This window comes from Schistocerca americana, chromosome 5, assembly GCF_021461395.2.
Source record: "Schistocerca americana isolate TAMUIC-IGC-003095 chromosome 5, iqSchAmer2.1, whole genome shotgun sequence".
In the NCBI taxonomy this organism is placed as follows: Eukaryota; Metazoa; Arthropoda; class Insecta; order Orthoptera; family Acrididae; genus Schistocerca; species Schistocerca americana.
In genome coordinates this window covers 612,558,295-612,567,550 of record NC_060123.1, presented here as the reverse complement: position 1 = coordinate 612,567,550, position 9,256 = coordinate 612,558,295, and positions in this window count along the sequence as shown.

Below are 9,256 nucleotides of genomic sequence, written 5' to 3'. Positions count from 1 at the left end.
ATTTTGAACATTCTTCCCGATGGTCCTAACGAGGCACCCTGTCCATCATGTATTACCCTTCCTGGAAATCGTGAAGTCCTCCTTTCAACAAACATCTCCGAAACACAAACGTTCTCACCACTATGTAGAGGCTCCTATGCCCCAGCACAAAGGATGTTTGTGAATGAATACAGCATTCTGATTGGCTGTTACTGAATTTACCCACCAAATTACTGATGCTGCCAGTGCGGAAGCATTCTCCGCCTTTTCATCTGCAGATGAGACTTTCAGTGGCAAAAAACTATTTTGTACAGATCGCCATATTGCACTGACAGTTAAACCCTGCAAAAGTGATCTACAGAGCATCAAATAAATCCCACGTATTCACCATGCCGCTGTGCAGCGCCAATGGACAAAACTATCACCGTAAACATAGCCCATGACCGCAGCCGCAGAAGAGCGTGTCAACCAGAGAGAGAGGAAAGCCGGCCATGGACGACCCTACATCTCAGGAGAACGCTATCAATACTTCCAGTGCAAGAGTATACACGCAACACACACGCTCCCAAAGGCAACTCAATGCAAACTGGGTATTAGTTCACTATTCACCCGCCCAGGGGGAGCCACGAGCCAAATCGTCATAAACCATAAGCTTTCTCCGACTAGCTGAACTGATGTACAACGGATGGGCAAGCCCCATCTCGGAACAAAGGCGTTACTGTGTCTGGCCCTGACCTGCTTGCTTACTGCTACGCTTTCTACGGCCATCCCCAGACTCACAAGATATTGCGAACCAGACACATATTTATCAGTGTAACTACAATTACATATTAGGATTGCTGCTGCAAATGGTTCAAATGGCTCTGAGCATTATGTGACTTAACTTCTGAGGTCATCAGTCGCCTAGAACTTAGAACTAATTAAACCTAGCTAACCTAAGGACGTCACACACATCCATGCCCAAGGCAGGATTCGAACCTGCGACCGTAGCGGTCCACACTGAAGCCCGTAGAACCGCAGGGCCACACCAGCCGACTTGCTGCCGCAGTCTGTCACCAACCAATGTACTGCATATGACTCATCTTTAAGACTGTAGTTCTGGAACGAATCTCAATATCTATAGTGCACATACTTTTCCACATTAAAAAACATCTTTCATTCACCTTATGGCTATTGATGCGCTGAATCTTCACCTCCCTCACGATTGGACATGCAGTAGCGACCACAGGACGCTTGTACATATACTGCGGAGACTGTTGTACAAAGGCTGGGTTGGTTCCCTTCAGCACAAAGGCGTCATTGCTTCTGGCCCCCACCTATTTGCTTGCTTGCTTTCTACACACATCTCCAGACTCTGGGATTACAAGAGCACATGTATTTTCACATGGTTTGCCAGAATATTATGCCATACTTCCCTATATCAAGCACATACTGATAGCTTTAACAACATAATTCCGAAGATATAGATTAGAAATTATTTCTCTACAAACCCGAAACTTTAGCGAGGAGGGGCGTGCTATAAACCATTTAATAACTAGAAACTTATCCCGTCTGTAAAGACCTTTACGTGAAAACTCGAAAAAAATAGAGGAAACTGGTATTTCCACTCGCGAATACCGATGTCGGTGAAATAACAGATTCCAAATCATCCTTACAATTTACAAAGTTTAACTAAGGTGTTTGCTATTCAAATGTCTAGAGGACGACACGGTTAAGTCAGCTACATTCCTACATCCCAACAGGGCTTTCCATTCAGAGGGCTCCTGCCATCAACGGGAAATGTGAATCATTCTCGCCACAGGTCACCACCAGCGCGCCACGCACCCGTAGACAGAATCTTCCTAGGAAATCAGTCACATATGTATTTGATCACTATACTTACAATTAAGTGTTACGATAATGGTCTCAGTTGAATGACGTTCGACAATTAGTGAAATATGGGAAATACACTCTGCTGACAGCTGTGCCTCTGGAAATAGAAATATCTGTATCACTCTTACGTCTTGACATACTCTTCCCTTTGCTATCACAATATTCCACATCAAATCCATACCTTCCTTACAACTGGAGATAGTTATTTCCTTTACACATGCCGGAACACAAACACATACTTTATAAGCCTGATGCTCAAGACGAACCTATCACTCATCCCCTACTATTAAGTATAATACTTCGTCAATAACTTATTGCTGGCGATACGAAATAATACTGACCGAAAATCAACGATGGGTGGACATGTCTCATACGTTTTTCTTGCGAGTGGTACCACTGTGTCTTAGAAAGAGAGGAATAATCATCTTACAAACCGCCACATGTTAAAAAATCCGATCGCAGCAACTACTGTTTGTTACTGTCACAAGCGGTGTTGGTTCTACAGGTCCATACAAGTATCCATGTTAAAAGTTATACTGGATTTATAAACTGAGGTATGTCATTACCTCTGAATGAAGTGGTTTTTTCCCGGCAAATACCGTGACACTGTATATAGAAGGTGATCGCTGGAGTGTATAGTATCAGGCCAACAGTGTGGTTACACGTCGCCAATGGCGCAACCTCGTAATAAAATTACCTAATTTAGAAAGTGATTCAGCTAAGGAACGTGGTGTGAAACCTGTATTTGCAACTCCCTCACACCATCGTTGCTAGATATCTCTTCAGTATTTGTACCTCATTCTGTCTTGATACCATGTCAGAGGTTCAGTGATATATCGACTGGGTTATAGGCGATGGTTGATTGAGAAGGATCACAAAGAGTAGATTGTGTGCTGACTGAGGTCATAAGAAATGCACATTAGGTTTTCAGATCTCTAGTGTTACGCTATCCTCTAGAAATGCTGTCCAGGATTCGAATCAAGTCTCTCCATTCAACCACATACCTGCGTTGGATCCTATGGAGAAGTCCTTTAATGATTACAGCCACTAGTGAATCATTTCTGGCACTCTCATATCTCGAAACGAGTCACCTTTCTCAAACATATCTGCTACAGTAAAATTCCAACATCGTTTTAGGTAGTCCCCATGCATCTTGCAATTGCTGCCATTTCTGCAGCTTTATGCATGTGATTGTTCCAGTTTAAGTCGTAACTGAGTAGAAGTCGGAGAAAGCTATATCTACCACCTCCTGCAACCTGTGTAGAAACAGGCTAAGCTAAGTTAGTGCGACAGGACTGCGTTTTGACCATTCAGTAGAAACGGGAACTTCTTATTGTAGCTCAGCCAACTGAGCACGATGTGTAAGGTCAGCAACACACAAAGCCTGCTCCTGCAACATGAAGCAGTAGGACGAGGATTTTGCTACTGCATTGTGTTGCATCACCAGACTGCATAGAAGTACTGCTGTCTGAAGCAGATGCGCGTCCGTCAGGGTCCATTCCCGTTTGCGACACATGCACGTACACAGAAATGCAGAAATTGCGCTAGGTGTTGGCAGCTGTACTACATTTGCAAGCAATTTTAGAAAACGGAAGTAGAGGTTACGTCCTGATCGCATGGGTAGAACTGACAGAAACAAATCGATAGAATTGCAGAAAATATGTATAAATTGAGGGAATATACACCGAAATGCAGGGAAATTGAGGAAGTAATTGTGTGTCTTCTGGTTGGCGCAGAACAGTGTGTACATGGGAACAAGTATGCGACAGCAAGAGGAATCTGAGGAAACTCTAATTGTGTACCCAAAAATAGATACGACTTTCACCTGCTGGCCGCTGTCTGCAGTGGCATGAGATTGATGGCTTGTGCTCCGGTGCTGGCTTGCGTCCGACTGGTCCTGCAAAGCTCGTGCGTGGGTTGCAATAGTTCGCTGATACGTTGCGTTTATTACGTGCACTAAGTGTTTGTGCACTACATTATTTTCGGCTGTATAAGCGTTGTGAGCATGTTTGCATAGCGTTACACATGCATTATTTTTTGACAATTTACGAGTTGTTTTCGTGGTTGTATGCTGTGCAGTGCATTATTTCGACAGTTTATAGTTAGTGAGCATGTCTGCAGGGTGTTTTACATGCATTATTTTGACAATTTAGTAGTTGTCTGCGTGTCTGTAGGCTGTGCAATGCATTATTTCCACAGTTTACGAGCTGTTTGGTGTCTGTACATCAGTGTACCGCATTATTTCGGTGATTTACGAGTAGTTTACACTTCTGTAGGCTGTTCAATGCATTATTTTGATAGTTTACAATTAGCAAGCATCTTTTCAGAGCATTACACATGCATTATTTTGACAATTTACGAGATGTTTATGTGTCTGTACAGCAGCGTACTGCATTATTTCGGTGATTTATGACTACTTTGCATATCTGTATTCTGTGTACTGAATTATTTCACGAGTAGTTTGCTGGTCTGCAGACTATTTACTGCGACCCCAATCACATCAGGGCGAGTGTTTTGTATCAGTGTAATAAGTAAACTATGTGAAATCCGTCCCTAGATAAATTGTTCCAAAATAAATAAAGTACACTTCTTCCTCTCTCCAGCAGCCCAGAACATACTGAGACCTTTTCCCGCCCTCCAGACCGCCATCTCGGATTATGTCATGGGAGGGATGACAACATCCTCTGGTGGTGGTACTGTGTATTAGGTCCGTTGGTGTCAGCACATGGTGAACACACTGGACGGAGGTACTGCCTCTAATTGTTTAAATAAAGACTGCCTGCAAAATAAAGATTAACGTCCATCCTATCCAGTACAGACTGAGTCCTTTTCCCGCCAGTTCCTAGGAAGAGGTGGCAGTTGGATGACTCACGTTAGTGGAGGTAGCCCAAGTGACCCTTTTTCCGGCCATTTTCTTAGGTTAGTATAGGTAGCCATGATGTGCTGTATTGACCTGCTGGAATATGAACTTCCCACCATTTTTGGGGGGAGGGGAGGGGAGGGGTTCAAATGGTTCAAATGGCTCTGAGCACTATGGGACTCAACTGCTGAGGTCATTAGTCCCCTAGAACTTAGAACTAGTTAAACCTAACTAACCTAAGGACATCACACACATCCATGCCCGAGGCAGGATTCGAACCTGTGACCGCAGCCGTCTTGCGGTTCCAGACTGCAGCGCCTTTAACCGCACAGCCACTTCGGCCGGCGGGGGGGTGGGGAAGGCGAGGGGGTTACATTAGTGGAGGTAGCCCAATTGACTTATTTTCCCACCAAAATTTGAACTTCCTGCCATGATGTCATTGCACTGTTGCTGTATCTACCGCCGCCATCTTGGATACGCCATCTTGAATAAATTTGGCAACAATGCAGAGTGGGTCCACACCGTCCTTGTTCCACTATTTACAGAGTCTCCACTAGCCCTGAACAATCCTTTGCTGACATGCAGGGACGATGGATTTATGAAGTTGTCTCCATACCCGTATACATACATCGGCTCGACACAATTTGAACCGAGACTCATACGACCAGGTGAATGTTTCCAGTCATGAACAGTCCAATTTCGAAGTTGATGGATCCAAGTGAGGCAGTCAGCAAGGGTACATGAGTCGGCCTTCGGCTCCGAAAGCCCATATCAATGACGTTTCGTTGAATGGTTCGCATGCTGACACTTGTTGATGGCCCAACATTGAAACCTCCAACAATTTGCGGAGGGGTCGCACTTCTGTCACATTGAACGATTCTCTTCTGTCGTCATCGGTCCCATTCTTGCAGGATCTTTTTCCAGCCGCAGCGATGTCGGAGATTTGATGTTTTGCCATATTCCTGATATTTACGATACACTCATGAAATGGTCGTATGGGATGCTTAGTTCCATCACTCGTGCACCGACTATAACGCCACGATCAAACTGACTTAAATCTTGATAACTGGCCATTGTATCAGCAGTAACAGATCCGACAACTACGCCATACACTTGTTGTCTTATATAGGCGTTGCCGACCGCAGCACCGAGTTCTGCCTGTTTACATATCTCTGTATTTGAATATACATGTCTGTATCCGTTTCTTTGGCGCTTCAGTGTAGAACAGCATTGCTTCTACCCAATCACCCAATATATACAAACAATAGGAATTAAACTAAGTGTACTCGACGATGTCAGTCACATGGATGATCCAATAAAGAATTAGAACCTATCTGATATGTCCTTGTAGTCACTCAATCATGTAATATTGGAGAGAAGGGCTCTTTGTAAGATGCAAAATATTGCCACCTTACACAGGTTGTAAATTAAAGTCCGCTGTTTATATGGGAAGGCTTATCTCAGGAACTATTATAAGGATTTTATTACAGGTTCCACTTTCAGATAGACTAATTGACAAGAGTAGCTTGTGTCTATAATTTACTTCCATTATGCCACCCAAGTTGTTTGGCCCTATATACTTACAAAAGAACATTCTGAAGCATGAATAATCGATCTTGATGAAACTTGGTGCATGTGTAGAGGGAGCAAAATAATGCAATATGTACATTTTTTTGTGCCTAGTTTGACTTTCAATTGCCAAAACACAATGTGAAAGGTAATGTGGCATATTATGTTTAGAGGATATATCTTCAAAACGATGATAAATGAAAAATGTATTTAATATTAAAGTAGATATATAATTAAAGTTCTTAAAACTGTATAATCAACTTTTGTAATAACATGCAAATTTTGCAAAATACTGCATCACTATTAATTAATTCTAAACAATGATAAAATTTGTTGCAACATAAATTAAAAAACTGTCAAGTCACATATATCCATGTGCAATTGCGCCATTTTTGGAAAATAAGCTGTTTTGTTGGACTATCTTCTACTTACCAAACTAAAGTATCTAAACATTATTATTATTTTAATTATTTATTTTACTTATATTTACTTTATGTTTTAAATTATTATTTTACATTCCTTTTTTTGCATTTTCACACACTTGTATTTTGTTAATCGAAAGGAATAAGTAACACAAAACTATTAATATTACTCCACAAAATCCTGCTGAATTTTGTTTTATATTGTAGTCTCCATCACGTATATTATGTGAAGAAATTTCGTCCGTTTTATGTGCATGGCGTAACAAAAACGTCATGTTTTTAAGTGCTTCTTTAAAAATTATTATTATTGTTACCAATTTGTGTCATGACAATGATTTACTTATTCTTTTCAACTAACAAAATGCACATATGCTAAAAGGCAAAACAAGGAATTGTAAATGTAAAATAACAACTTAGAACATAAAATAAATATAAGTAAATTAAATAATTAGAATAATAATGAATCTGTAGATACTTAATTAAGTATATTGAAAATACTCTGACAGCACACTGTGTACAGCTTATTTTCCAAAAATGGTATTTCAGTAATGAGCTCTATTACACGTGGATGTATATGGCTTGAAAGCTTTAATTTACATTGTAAAAAATGTTTTGATTTCTCAAAATTAATCCATGGTGGTGGGGCATTTTGCAAGGCTTCAAATTACGCTGCTGGCCACCGTAAATGCAACATCAAGAAAGACAAGAGGTAGCACAACAAGATTTATTTTGTAGATAACATGTTGACCAAGTATCAAATGATTACGTTTACAGACGTCTGTGACATGTGGTTCCTGCCAGAATCAGTAGCCAGAGTAGCCGCCATTGTTGGAGATCACCGCTGCCACACGTCTCTGCATTGAGTCAAAGGGACGTTGGATGTGTTCCTAGGGTACAGCAGCCCAAGCAGCTTCCACACGTTGCCAAAGATCATCTGGTGTGGCAGCTGGGGATGTAATCTGGGTCACTCGTTGAGCAACCATGGACCACATGTTTTCTATCGGCGAAAGATCCGGAGAGCGAGCCGGCCAGGGAAGCAATTCAATCTGTTTATTGACGAAGAACCTTTGGACAATGCGTGCCACGTGTGGTCGCGCATTATCCTGTTGAAATATGGCTGTGGCCGAGCCCTGAAGGTAAGGAAGAACAACTGGCTCCAGCACCTCGGATATGTAGCGCCGGCTATTTAAAGTACCGGCAATGCGTACTAGAGGCATGCGAGAGTAATATCCAATACCGCCCCATACCATAATACCCGGTGCAAGACCAGTGTGGCGGTGCATAATGCAGCTGTCCAGCATCCTCTCTCCACGGTGTCTCCACACTCGAATCCGACCATCGTGGTGCTGCAGACAGAAGCGTGCCCCGTCAGTAAAGACAACGTCATTCCATTCTGCCGTCCACATCCGTCTGTCATCACACCATTGGCGACGGAGACGTCTGTGGTTCTGCGTCAATGGTAGACGAAGCAATGGACGTCTTGCGGACAGACCACTCTGCTGTAAACGGCGTCGAATGGTACGCGCAGACACTGGATGATGCGTTACAGACGCAATGTGCTGTGCTATGGTTCGGGATGTCACTGAGCGATCCGTCACTGCCATGCTCACAATTTGCCTATCAGCACGTGCAGTGGTGCACCGAGGTGAATGCAATCGACCGCGTCGGTCCGTCGTACCCTCCTGCATCCAACGGTCACATATCCGCATTACAGTTGTTTGGTTTCGTCCAACACGACTAGCGATTTCTCTGTATGATAATCTACAATCTCGGTAAGCCACTATCCTTCCTCTGTCGAACTCGGATACTTGATCAAAAGATGTTCGCTGTTGTCTACGAGACATAACTGATCGTCTTGTGAAACAACCACAAGGTAAACACACGTGCCGAACGTACACTCGTCGAAATCGCCAAGCCTTAAATGGCGCTATGAGGTGGCGCCACAGGCGCGCGTGATGTGCGTCTGCGCTGAAATTCTAATCAGTTGCATATCTCATCGCTGCAAACCCATGGTGTAAATTTCACTTGATTCGGATGCTTCCTTCTGGGTGTTGCATTTACGGTGGCCAGCAGTGTATTATAAAAGTTGATTTTATAGTTTTCACGAACATTAATTACCTATCCATTTCAATATGAAAAACATTTTTATAGATATTCATTTCAAACATAACCCCTCCCCCCCCCCTCTCTCTCTCTTCTCTCTCTCTCTCTCTCTCTCTCTCTCTCTTTCTCTCTCCATCCGAACAGGTTTCAGAAGACCCACAGGTACTGATCCACGATCATGTCATCCTCAGAATACAAGCGTCTTTGGAAACGGATATTGATAGGCATGTGGTCAGCACACCGCTCTCCCAGCCATTGACAGTGTTCGTTGACTGGAGCCCCTATTTCTCAGTCTAGCTCCTCAACTTGCCTCACAAGGGCTGAGTGCACCCCGCTTGCCAACAGCGCTCAGTAGACTGGACAGTCACCCATCCACATACTAGTCAAGCCCTACAGCTCTTAACTTTGGTGGTCTGACGGGAATATGTGTTACCACTGTGGCAAAGCTATT